Source organism: Aethalodelphis obliquidens, unplaced genomic scaffold (assembly GCF_003676395.1).
Source record: "Aethalodelphis obliquidens isolate GAN/ISIS:26980383/991018 unplaced genomic scaffold, ASM367639v1 scaffold2, whole genome shotgun sequence".
In the NCBI taxonomy this organism is placed as follows: domain Eukaryota; kingdom Metazoa; phylum Chordata; class Mammalia; order Artiodactyla; family Delphinidae; genus Aethalodelphis; species Aethalodelphis obliquidens.
In genome coordinates this window covers 65,703,782-65,716,314 of record NW_020837946.1, presented here as the reverse complement: position 1 = coordinate 65,716,314, position 12,533 = coordinate 65,703,782, and the positions used below count along the sequence as shown (strand labels likewise).

General features: G+C 39.1%; 1 protein-coding gene across 2 annotated transcripts in view; it reads right to left on the bottom strand.

Moving 5' to 3' along the window:
* Positions 1-7,928, bottom strand: part of GALNT3 (polypeptide N-acetylgalactosaminyltransferase 3) — a 46,076-nt gene extending 38,148 nt beyond the window's left edge. Inside the window, exon 1 of one of the 2 annotated variants that reach the window (XM_027129378.1) lies at positions 7,581-7,928. The gene's annotated coding sequence lies outside the window, so the exon portion shown is untranslated. Of the gene's footprint in view, positions 1-7,266; positions 7,545-7,580 lie in introns of those variants that run through there. The other variant, XM_027129367.1, reaches the window with a different exon arrangement.
* Positions 7,929-12,533: the final 4,605 nt, after the last annotated feature.

Sequence of the window (12,533 nt, the reverse complement as noted above, 5' to 3'; positions counted from 1 at the left end):
ATTAGGGAGTAAATAAACTCCAGAAGTCAATGTATCTAAGAAATACGAACTCCGTCAGAAATGTCAGCAAAGAAAAATCCCAAACAATTGCTGTGGAACAGGACTAGAAAGCAATAGTCCAAATAGAAACAAGAGGACAGAGAGTTCCAGGAAGGGACCCATAAATCTGATAGGTCTGATTATGTGGAAAAATCTTACTGAGAAAGGGTTGGATTATATAGAAATAGAAATTCATATATGGAAAAACTAGGCACATTCTCTTTTCTTAAGTGAGTTTATTATTAACTCCACGATTTTAAAAAATTCTACAAGTAAGGAACCATGTTCATAATACACGTGCTTGGCTCAGCAGTGAACAAGATTTACACAATAATAAATACATACTAAAATGCAAACGAAATGTGAGAATTATACTGCGACATCTATTGGGAAGTCAAGAAAGGGAGGGCAAAGGGTATGTGTGTGAAAAAGCTTAATACTTATCTACCATAATGGACAGTCAGTAGGTAATGTCAAATATTGATACATTAAGAAATAGCAGTATAAACATATTATTTCAAAAGGTAAATATGGAAAGAAACATCTAAAAGAGGTGAAAGTGGTTGCCTTTACGCGGCAGGACTGGGGGAGATGAGGGCTGAGTGGATTTCTGTTGCTGTTGTAAAATGTTTAATAGTCTTACTTAATTTTATTTACATATAAGTCAGGGGGAAGTACAGGATTTGGAATGAGACTGCTTAGATTTGAATCTTGGCTCTGACATTTCACTAGCCTTGTAGATAGAGGCAAATTACTTACTCTTTCAATTTTCCTATCTCTAAAGTAGAGGAAAAATAATATGCACTTCATAGAGCAGCTTTGAAAATTAAATGATTAATTCATGTAAGTTGCTTAAAATATGCCTGGCACATAACTGCTCAGTAGTAAAACAGTAACTAGGGACTAATACTTATTAAGACAATAAATATTAACTACTGTTACTTGATAAAAATATAAAGGTGTTAATAACTAAAGTCTATTTTTTAAACATATGAGCCACATATTAAAGTCTGCTCCTTTTGTGAGGAAACTTTTTTTTTTTTTAAGTTAATACTCCCAGGTACTAAGTAGGACTTTATTTCTTTAGGTTACAATCTTCACTTTAATCCGTAGTTGGAAGGGGGAGAAGACCCATGAAAAATTCCAGTCATAGTAAGAGCTTAAATTGGAATCTGAAGATAAATTTTAGTTAGATTGGCCAAAACGGGAGGAAAGAGAGCTCCAGGCAGGGAGAATGACGCTTACAGAGACCTAGAGGCAGGAGGAACTTGGCAATAAAAAAAATGGCTAATAGAACTAGAACAGAGAGTGATGATGCGAGAGGTGTGCTCTGGGCAGGAACTAAATCATGCCAGGCCTTTAGGCCACGTTAAGGAGTTTGACTTACCCTGTTAAGCAGGGGGTAACAAGACCAAATATTTTGAGAAGATCCCTCTGGGTGCAGTGTGAAGAATCAATTAGAAAGATTCATATAGGCAACAGGGAGGACCTTGCGAAAGTCCAGGCAAAAGATGATGGTAGTGCTAGGAATAGAGAAAAGTAAATGGATTTGAGAAATATTAATTAAGAGGTAAAACTGACAGAACTTGGAGAAGGGAGACTCCTAGGAAGGAATCTTTTGCCTTTTTTTTTGGTCTAGTCTAATTAAATTATATTCTTCAGGTAAAAGCTGACCTCCTAAACTTCTCACCAATACTAATGTACTCAATTGTAGAATATTTGCAAATAAAAGCTGTAAGACATTTCAATCACAAAGTTAACTTTTCACTTCTAAATGGTAAAATCCAGATCTTGGAACAGAGGCGCAGAAATAACATCACAAAGGAATGAGATGGAAATAACAGCAACCTAAATTAAACAGCCTAATTAATTAAGTACAGTGAAACAAGTTTCCTACTTCCCAGTTTCTGCAGTTGCTGTCCATAAAAAAGGCAAATATACTGCTGCCCAATGCCTCTCCCCTTCCTGTGCCACTTTTACTCTAATATTTTTACTCTACAATAGTCTTAGAGGAAAGAGAAATTTTACATGCTCCGCAAATAATCTACAAGTTGTGTGTGTGTACACAGGTGAAAAAGCAGACTGTATTATATCACATATGTAAGTCACATGATAAAAGGATACCTCACCCAGATCAGGTGTATGTGGAGGAATGTTGGTTGGGTTGTGCAGTGTCGTCAATGAGGTGAGACCTCAGTTGACTCTTAAGAACCGGAAAAAGTTATAGAAATAAAGATAAGAGGAAAGGAGCTCTCAGTGGTGGAGAGTAACAACAATAGAAAAAAACAACGAAATCTGTTGCCGGAATAAAAAAATTTGGTTTACGGAGTATAAATCCGTAGTTAAACAAGGGTCATATACTGTGGGACCATTTTAAGGGCCATAGGTTCTCTATTCTGTGAGCTATGAAAAGTCACTACATGACTTGAAGTAGAGGAGAGAGAAGTTCAGGTTTACATTTTTAAAGAGATCCATCACCTCAGGGGTTCTGCTGAGGATGGATTCAAGCTTAATACTATCCACTGAGATATCAGGTAGCAGGTGACCGTGGTACCAAAGTCAAAAGTTGATGAAACCCTGAACTAGGGCAGTAGAAGTAGGAGAGGAATTTGTGAAAATAGGTGGAAAACCTTGAGCAGATCCGGTGATCTGATAGTTGTAGAAGTTAAGAAAAGAGTAAAAAATGACCTCTGGATTTCTGGCATGATACCTGGATGGTAGTACAGATCCATTACCCATTCTCCAACATCCCAGGAGCCTAATGTGTTTCAAAATTCAGAATATTTTGGATGTTAGAAAGGAGATCTCGTTTACATGCCCAATATAACAGTGTACCCCCCAGCAGGGCCTGGAACGGTACCATGTAATCAAACACAGAACTATTTCTGCAGTAAGACACATCCTCCAAGCAGAGTAGATGATAAATAGCTTCCTGACAGTTCTCGCAGGTTTTACAGCAAATGCATTCAAGTTTTGCTGAAAACTGAGTTAACCAAAAAAATTTTTGCTATCAGAGATTTTTTGGTTTTGGAATTGTGGATAAGAAACGGTAAATGTACTAATACTCATAAATAAAATACAGGAAGTAAAACATTGTTTTTTGTTGTGGTTGTTGCTGTTTTGATGCGATAGAGTTTCTGGTTTACAAATGTAAAATCTCAGGTAATTATGACATCTTAAAGATGTCCAGCAGGCAACGGGATAGATGAGATGAGCAAACTAGTTTGGGCAGTTTGAAACAATTATAGGGAAAAAAGTGTAGCTGGGAAAATAATCTCTATTTAGTGCCAAAAAATATGAGCCCAACCTAGAGAATGACTGAAGGAGACTTCATCTAATTGCCAGTAGTCACTAATGACCTAGAATTCAGAGCCCTACTTGTCTCTGCTTTGCCATAAGTTAATGCACTTTGGTCTTTTGCCTTTGCTGGCATTGATTTGAATTAATTGTTGCTATTGGCAGTATATTAATTGTGTTAAGATTACCCAAATCATATAAAACTAATTATTCTGATACTAACTAGATGCATAATTAGATAGGTGATTGAAAATACTTCCTTCTCAATTTTATAATCATAAAAGATCTGGCATACCAAATGTATTTTTACACTTTATGGACCAGAAAATTGAATATGTCTGAAGATGATTTGGGCATTGATCATTTCCAAAATATTAAATACATCAATATTTTCTTTTGGAGAAAAATTCCTTTTACCAGGAATCTGAAGGCATGTTAAAATTAAAAGCTTCTATGGAAGGCTTAATCATCCAATCAGAGCTTCCAAGCCTACATCCCTACAGGTCCTAGGGATCTAATTTCTTAATTTCTCAATCTTTTTTGGGGGGTGAGTGGTATGATTCCCACAATATGTCTCATATTTGTCTCATTGTGAAAGCAAAATATATATTAACAAACTACAAACCAAGTAATAAACTTGCCTGTTTAATGATTTTTTTCAGACTCCACCCAGCATTATAACTCACCCATAAAATTTAGAACTTATAATAGAGCTGGACAGAATTTTTTCTCTCTCAAACTTTCACTTGATAATATTTGGTATTATCAAGATTATACTTGGTAACTTCAATAGTTACCATCAAAATCCCTTCAGAAAAACCTTTTCAGTTTTTTCTATCCCCAAAATACTACAGTATGCTGAGAAGCCATTTAAGATACAATAATGTACAATAAGATTTCACACAGTTCTTAATGTTTGAGAGTTTTAGTCTAGCACCAGATCCTAGAGTCTCAAGCCCTCCAAGAAATGTTTAATAAGGATTATAGTATAATTTTATATATTTTTAAAAGTACAGTTTGATTTTCTATTCTGTGAATGCATGGGTGTGTGTGTGTGTTGTGTGTGTGTGTGTGTGTGTGTGTGTGTGTGTGTGTAAGACACAGTAAACTGGTAGAAAAATCAGCCTTAAAAAAAATGTAAATTCAATAGGATACCGCTATTTTTATTGTAGGTTCCAGCCCATTGTGGTCAGAAAATCGATGAAAATCAATGTAGTGTTTTAAGACCAACGTTTTTTAAAAGTAAATAATAGAGAACATCCATGCTGTAGGATTAAGTATTGTTTTGTAAACCTTGTTTCATTTATATGTACACATACTTGAGTGTATTGTGTTGAGGAATAGAATGCATTTCTAAGGATTGCAGTCCAAAACAAAAAACAGTTTAAAAAACACTGATGTTAAGGAAGTGTGCTTGCCAACCAAAAATCTAGAGTGTTGCAAATGGAAGGATGACCCTGGGTTGCTGCCTTATAAAATATATTTTAAGCCAATATAATAAAAGATCAGAAGACTAAATTATGTTGTCCGAGTTGACTCAAAAAATTAACTGTGGCTCTGAAATACCAAGAAAGGATTAAAAATCTCAGTCCACATGGCATCTTCAATACACATGTGATCCACAATGACAGGAGAAGAATTATGGCCTCAATCTCCCTGGAGTCAGGCATCATCTGGACAAGTAGAAGTTAGGGTAAATCAGAGCTGGACAAAGAACAATTGACTATTCTGTAATTACAAAGGCCTTACAAACTATATGAGACACAACAAGGTAAAAATCTTATGATAAATGAGAATGTAGGTGGTGAAAAGTACAGATAACATGAGTCGTGAGTCAAGCCACTCAAATAATAATGCCATGTCTACCACTAACTTGCTGGGTGAACTGAAGTTAGAATCTCTCTCTCAGCTTCAGGTTATCACAAACTGGATGGGTTGACTAGACATCCAAAGTGAGAAGGGGATCCTAAGAATGCTAGGGCTAGAAGAGATTCCTGATTTAAGTCCTCATTATCTTAATCTAGGGGAGTATTATTTTTCCTATTTTACAGATAGTTTAACTGAGACACCCTGTTACTCTAGCTAATGCAAATATGTTACATTTCTCCCTAAAATTAAGGGTAAAGATAATCTAATAACATCTGGCCCAATAATCAGTGAAGATTAAATTAATACCCTACACTCAGAGAGCAATACCTACATCTAATTTTTAAATAGTATTTAGCACATATATCTCTCCATATGGAGACACGATTAAGAGGACAGGTGAGGCTCTTTTAAGAAAAACAGAAAGCACTGGTTAAAGGTATCATAAATAATTATGTCCTCTTGTGCTGCGGTTGACTTTTTAACTTTGACTGCACCTTTTAAAAAAACAACTATATGTGTTTCCTACAGCATTTTATGTTAAGTGTGCAATTTAAAATATATTTTTTAAAATTAGCAAAGATAGAACTAAACAAATATAGGCAGTGAGATTGCCATTTATTATTAAAATTTCTATGTAAAAATGTTAGTTAAAGCATTGCAAAAAGAAAGATGCTTGGTACAAACTTCAGAATGTTTTAACTAATATGTATGCTAGGCTTCAGATATTAAAAGTTAAATTTAAAGAAGTCTATTTGTAGGGTATGACTTTAACCTCATGTATTTTAGACAGAAACTCAAAGAAAAATTTATACAGTAAAAGAAGCAACAGATTTTCCCACAACCAGAAATTCTCAAATAAATGAATTTTTAACAATACAATTTGAATTTAAATGTCTTCATTATGTAGTATAACTTTTACAGCAAGTTATGTTCACTTAATAAGGTTTTCTGAAAGCCAGAGAAATTGGTAACTCCTTGGAGTTCTAAAAACAGAAATAGTTATTTGATAAATTTGAAGTGAGGTGTTTGGGTGAATATTTGAGAGAGAAGGAAGTGCTTTGATGGGCTTTGAAAGAAAAGGAAATAAAGTCTAAGGTAAGCACCAGTTTCACCCTCAATTCTTAGGCTTCAGAAAAGCCTAATTAGGCAGGGAAAGGAATTTGGGCCTGGCACACCCAGGTTCAGACGTGGCAGGTTCCTGAAACAAAGTTTTTTTGAACCTTTGACTCATATGCCACAGGCAGACCAAAGCCGCGATAGGCAGGTCGTTTAGTCAACAGGTCCTTCAACGCGATGGTGTGCGGTTGGTGAGTGGCAGTTAGATTTCCTCCTGCCACGAAGAAAATAACTTCTCGATCAAACCGGAAAGTGGGCGCAGCTCTGGCTTAGGGAGCGCACCCGGAAAAGTACAGAGACCAGAAAAAAAAAAAAGAGAGAGAGAGAGAGAGAGAGAAGGATGTCCGCGTCCCGACCGCAGAGCGCCTTCCAAACCACTCGGAAACCATTTGAACGGCTCGGGCGGCCGCGGTTTCCAGCCTAGGACGGTCTGGGGTCCGGCTGGGAAAGTTGCCGGGCCAAGCCGTGCCCTTCTTGTCGCGGGTTCGCCCCTCCGGCCCCCGCACCGGGGCGGCAGGAGACCAGCAACCTGTGAGCCCGAGAGGAGCCCGCAGCCTCGCGCCCGGCCCTGCCCCTCCCACCCCCCACTAGGCCACCCTCGCAGGGACCAGCTCGGAGCCCCCAGGACTTCGGCCCGGGTCCGGCTCCTCTGAAGCCTCCTTACAGAGACCGACAGGGGGCACTGCGAGTGACAGGCAGGACAGGGCAACCCCCGGAGCGCCACCTCCTCCCCGGTCTCGGGAGTCCCTTTCGGCCTCTCCCGAGGGCCAACTGAAACATCGCTCTCGAGACCATCTCCAACCGGCCACCGGGACCTTCCCCGTCTCTCCGCCAAGTGAGCCCCCGCGTCTGTCCGCCCCCCCCCGCCCCCACACACACCCCTCCGACGCTGCCCAGGGGCAACGGGTCCCCCGCCCCGACCCGAGCGCCGGCCCGCCGAGTTACCTGGCGGGTGGGCAGGGCAAGGCGGCGGGAAGCGGCGGCCGGGCGGGCGCTGGACGTGGGCCGGGCGCCAGGTGCAGGTGGCGGCGGCGGCGGCGGCTCCGGTGGCTGTAGCTACAGTTGCCGATTAGTCCAGCTCCTCCTCCGCCGCCGCCTCCTGCCTTCCCGCGGGGCCTCCGGCGTTGCCAGGGAGAGGCCGAACCGAGGCTCGGCTTCCTCTCGGAGTCTCCCAGGTGAGCTCCAGCCTGCGACGTCGGCAGGGGCGAGGCCCCCGTCCCGCGCGTGCGCGCCAGCCTCCCGCCCCGCCCAAGCCCTACCTGAGAGCTCCAGGTGAAGACCGAGGACTGCGCGCGGGGTAAGGGCGCCGTCCCAGGCCGGGCGCGGCCGCTGCGCGGCTCCTCTCTCCGCGGGAGGCGAGGCTGGTTCTCGGCGCGAGGCGAGTCTCAGCCCGTCTGCCCTGGGGAGTCCTGCTCTGACCTGGTGGTAGGGGTCACCTTGTAACCAGAACACGGTCTGCGTCCTTAGGGAACCAGAGAGTCTAGATTTCCCTCACACACACTTCCCTTCCTCTGCGTTTTGCCAAAATGAAGGGGTGCGCTGCCCGGAGATCCGGGGGCCCCGTGCCTCCGAGGACCACCTCATGACGGCAGCAGTGGTTGGCTCGTAGGGTTTCCACGAGCAGGGTTCAGCAGCGTCTGTCACCACTTAGGTTCGTGAGCTATTGGGTGAGCCTCCTTCCCATGCAGTCTTGATTTCATCACTTGACTCACTTCAGCGCAGCTAGTGGTTTCCGTTTCTTCAAGCGCGCGCTCTGGTAGGGGCGCCTCACGTCCAAAGGAGGAGCCTCCCTCTTCCAAAGAAGAGCCTCTGGTATTTGGCAGAGCCTCGCGAATTTGGGGCGCACCACCCCTTCCTGAGTTGCTATCGAAAGGCAAACCAATTCCCAGATGAGAGGGAAAGCAGCGACAATAGAGAAAAACCCGCTGTCCTTGTTTGAAAAGACACTGTGGTTTCCTAGAGAGGGCTTGCTTCTCCTGGTGGTGTGCTTAAACCCAACATCTATTGGCAAGGTGAGAACGCACACTCTAGGGAGATGGTGGGGTTTGCCCTTGTTTCTAAGACAAAAAAAAATTTAATTCCTTTCTGTTTGTCTTCCTTCTGCTGTTCTGAACAAACATTGACACACTCGAAACCAGGACTTAAAATGACCTTTCTACTTTCCTATGAACTTATTCATTTATTTGGCTCTATCTTCAATGTTCACAGGAATATAAATACGAAAAGAGCTGCAGGTGCTTTAGTGGCATGCTTAATTACATGTTGGCAGATTGTCCATAAAGTTTGCCTGTGGCCTTCCTCCTGTATTTTGACACATACTCTTATGGTTCCCATTTATTGGTATATTAGTGTTATGTGTGACCTAAAGTTAAGGTTTGGAAATACTGGTTAGTACAGTATCAACAGGTGTAGCTTTAGGACTCAGCTAGTCTGACATTGGTTTTAGCATCCACAGTACTATTTTATATTACACTCATGAATTGGATTTAAAACTTTAGTTAGTTGTTTGTTTTGTATATTATGGTTACTTTGCAAGCATCAAGGAAGCATCATATTGCAAGCATCAATATGTTTATGACATTTTAATATCAGTACTTACCTGCAATTTTTAAGCTCTCCCCCTCTTCTCCCCCAAAAGTTCAGGAGCTACTTATGTGCATTACCATACCAACTAGATAATATTTGTCCTTAGAGCCGTAGCTAAACACTACCTAAATTCTACACCACCCTCCTCCTTCTTAAAAATATTCTGCCACTTTCTTTGTTGTTTGCTTTTAAATGGAGACTAGAGTGTTAGTCTTTGGGAAATTTGGGAGAAATCTTAAGTGTATAACCAAGGAGTATCTGTATCTCTTGTTTTGTACTACTCATCCCTAAATGAAGCAGGAGCCAAAGCCTATCAGATTTTTGATGTCCCACCAAGCAAAGAGCCAGAATTTTCACTGACAGAGCAGAACAGAGCAGATGAATATAGAATAGCAATCTGGAATCCAAGGACTGAAATGCATTGACAGCAAGACTAGTAAAGCCAAATAATAACTGAAAAGAGAAGCTAGGGGAAACCTATAAAAAGAGAGAACAAGCAAATAGGACCAAAATGCTGCATGAGTGAAAAAAGAACAGGAAAAAATATAAAAATTAGAAATTACTAAAAATTGACTGTCAGTTTTATGATGAAGACAGATAATTTAAATAAGGAAAACAATATTTCTGTGTCTGGCATACCTATTAGCATTATGTCTGAAAGCAAAGTCTTAAAATTAATGAAAGTTACTTACTTAATAATAAAATTAAAATGCTGCAGGCCCAGAGAAAAATATTGTCATGCTGAAATGTTTAATGTCCTAAATGCAATCAGTTGAAAGTATCATCCTATTCAAAATTATGGAATAGAGAATTTGTTTTATAAAGGGGAAATTAGTATTTCATCATAAAATAGAATCCAGGAGACTCAGTGTAGACATGCTTCTCAGAAACAAGCTTATTTTAATACTACATGCTTGGCATAAAATGGCAGTTAAGATAGAAAACTAAACAGATTTTATACAGGAAGGAAGACAGACATTCTCTCTCCCCCCGGCCCCCCGCAGGAAAACACACACACACACACACACACACACACACACAGGACTAACCACAAATGCTCGTTTATATGGATTTAAAATAATACTCACTGTTTAATCATTTCTGTTAACATGTAAATTAATGCCAAGACCAGTATCTGACACTTAGTAGGTACTCAATAAATATTTGTTAAATGAATAAATAGATCTATTAAATACCATGAAAAAACCAATATGCAGAGTGTCTTGAGCAGAGTACAAGTCTAATGCCTTAAACGGTATGGAGAAATAATCTGGGCAAGTAAGAGTAATGGACTAGGAATCTGAGGGCCAAGCTTCTAATAACAGTAGTTACCAGTTATCATATACTTATGTTTCAAAAGGCGCTATGCAAAGAAACTTACACTCCTATGAGTTACTTCTGGGCTTACATTTTCTCTTCCACAAAATAAGATAATGGTATAATGTGATTGCCAATTCCTTTACACACTGATTCATGTAAATGCCATGATAATTGTCAGGGGAAAAAGAAAAAACCTCTAGGTAAAGGAATAGTAATGGAAAACAAATATGAGGATATATAAATTACTTGAGATTGAAATTTTAATTCAAAAAATTATAATATATAATGTAACTAGTGAAATTGTTCAGATTCACTAAGTCCAACTTTAAATGTTTTGGATTTGTTAATTGTTTAATTTATGGTCACCCAGGGTTTAGCAACTTTAGTTTGAAATGTACTGCCTTGATTTAACTTTTAAAAACAATTTTGCCTTATGTGGGAACTGGAGTCTCCAGTTCAGGATCTCAAAGTCAAATTGAGAGTTTTGGCTCAAAGACTAAACAGATTGAAATAATTTCTACTAAAAGAATTGAAAGGCTATTGATTTAAAAGGAGAATGATGCTGGTATCATGATGAAGAGCCACAAATATGTGGGTATTTTTTTAAAATAATGATTCAGCATAATTCTACATTGTGCTTAAAATATTATGAGTGAAAACATAGATAGATTATTTTTAGTATGGACTCTCTTGGACATTGTCTTGTATGAAGTTTACTTATGATTTTTTTCCCCTGTAGGCTATCATCAGCACAACCATCTGGGACTTTCCAAGATGTACAAATTTCTATGATGGCACTATTGCCTTAAACTGCAACAGAATTATGTCTTGTTAATCTTGTATCCTTAATGCTTGGCACATAGTAGGTGCTCAATAAATATTTGATGAAATGGATTAAGTAGAGTGCAGAGTTTCAAGCTTTTAAGCATTAGCATAAGAGAAAAAAAATACTATGCTGAGTCAGGCTATATTCAATCTAGCCAGCTCTAAATTCTGACAGTGGCACCAAAGGATATTCTGTGGGAAAAGATGGGGACAGTCCTGCATGATGTTGACCTCAGAGAAGTACTCCAGGTATCCCTGACTCACTTTTTTCCTCAACTTATCTCTCTATTGTCTGTAAAACGATTGTTTAAACTGTAAAGCAATTCATGTTCATTACAGAAAAATCAAAAAATGCAGGCGAATTTTGAAACATACAAAATTTCTCCCATAAGGATAAATCAGTACTAACTACCAGACCCTTTTCTGTTATATATCTTTCCAGATATCTTTTTTTATTGGAAAAAGTTGGAGGGAGAGGAATGTGAGATATGAAGGGAGACAGAGACATGTTTTTAAAATAAAAAGTATATCATTTGGGGGTCTTGTTTTGTATCCAAAGTTTTCTACTTAACATATATTTCCACATCAATAAATTCACTTTTTTACAGATTATTTTTAAATTACTGCATGGTTTCTTTTTGTATAGATGTGTTTAATCAGTCATTTATTATGGATAATAAAGATTGTCTCCAAATTTTGCTATTGCAAACCATCCTGTGATGATCAAGCTCTTCATCTGTTGAACCATTTGTAATGATTTCCTTCTGACTTTTATTAAGCCACTTTGTATCAATCATTCAAGATCCTAAACAATGATGATATCACTAGAAGAATCATATCACAAAGACAAACAGTAAAAAAATAAACAATTTAGCATTTTCTATTTGTAAGAATCTTAGTTACCAAACTTTTATGTAAAGGATGTTCATTATGATTAAAACCTTATTACTTCAGAAATATGGAAGTAGAGTGTCCCCTTATTTTAGAAAAGTCAGATCTTTTACCATCTCCTGATCATGCCACACTCAGCTTCCCACCTCTGAAAATCCATATATCTTTTGATACAATATTCTTCCCTCTCTTCACTTCTCCAAAACCTCTTTAACCCAGCTGAAGACCCCAGTCTCCTACAGAGACTCCAAGATCAGCCCAAATCACCTTGATACTTTTAAATTCCAGTGCAATGGCATAAAATAAACTACCCTCCTCCCTTGGTCCCTACCCTCTCCTTACTCCAGTATCATGAAGAGACAATTGTGGAGAGACACTACCTGGGCGTGGTATCATTTATTGCCAAATAGGTTATGAAATTTGTTAAATAACTTAAATCATAGAAGACAGGGATGCTCTTTTAGCATAATAGGTCTAAGGTATTATACAAAAAGAAATAACATTATTGTAATTAAGTTAAAGAGAGAAATATTGATTTTTTCATGCATACTAGAAGGAAAACTTTGAAGGAAATTATATTTTTCAGTGGT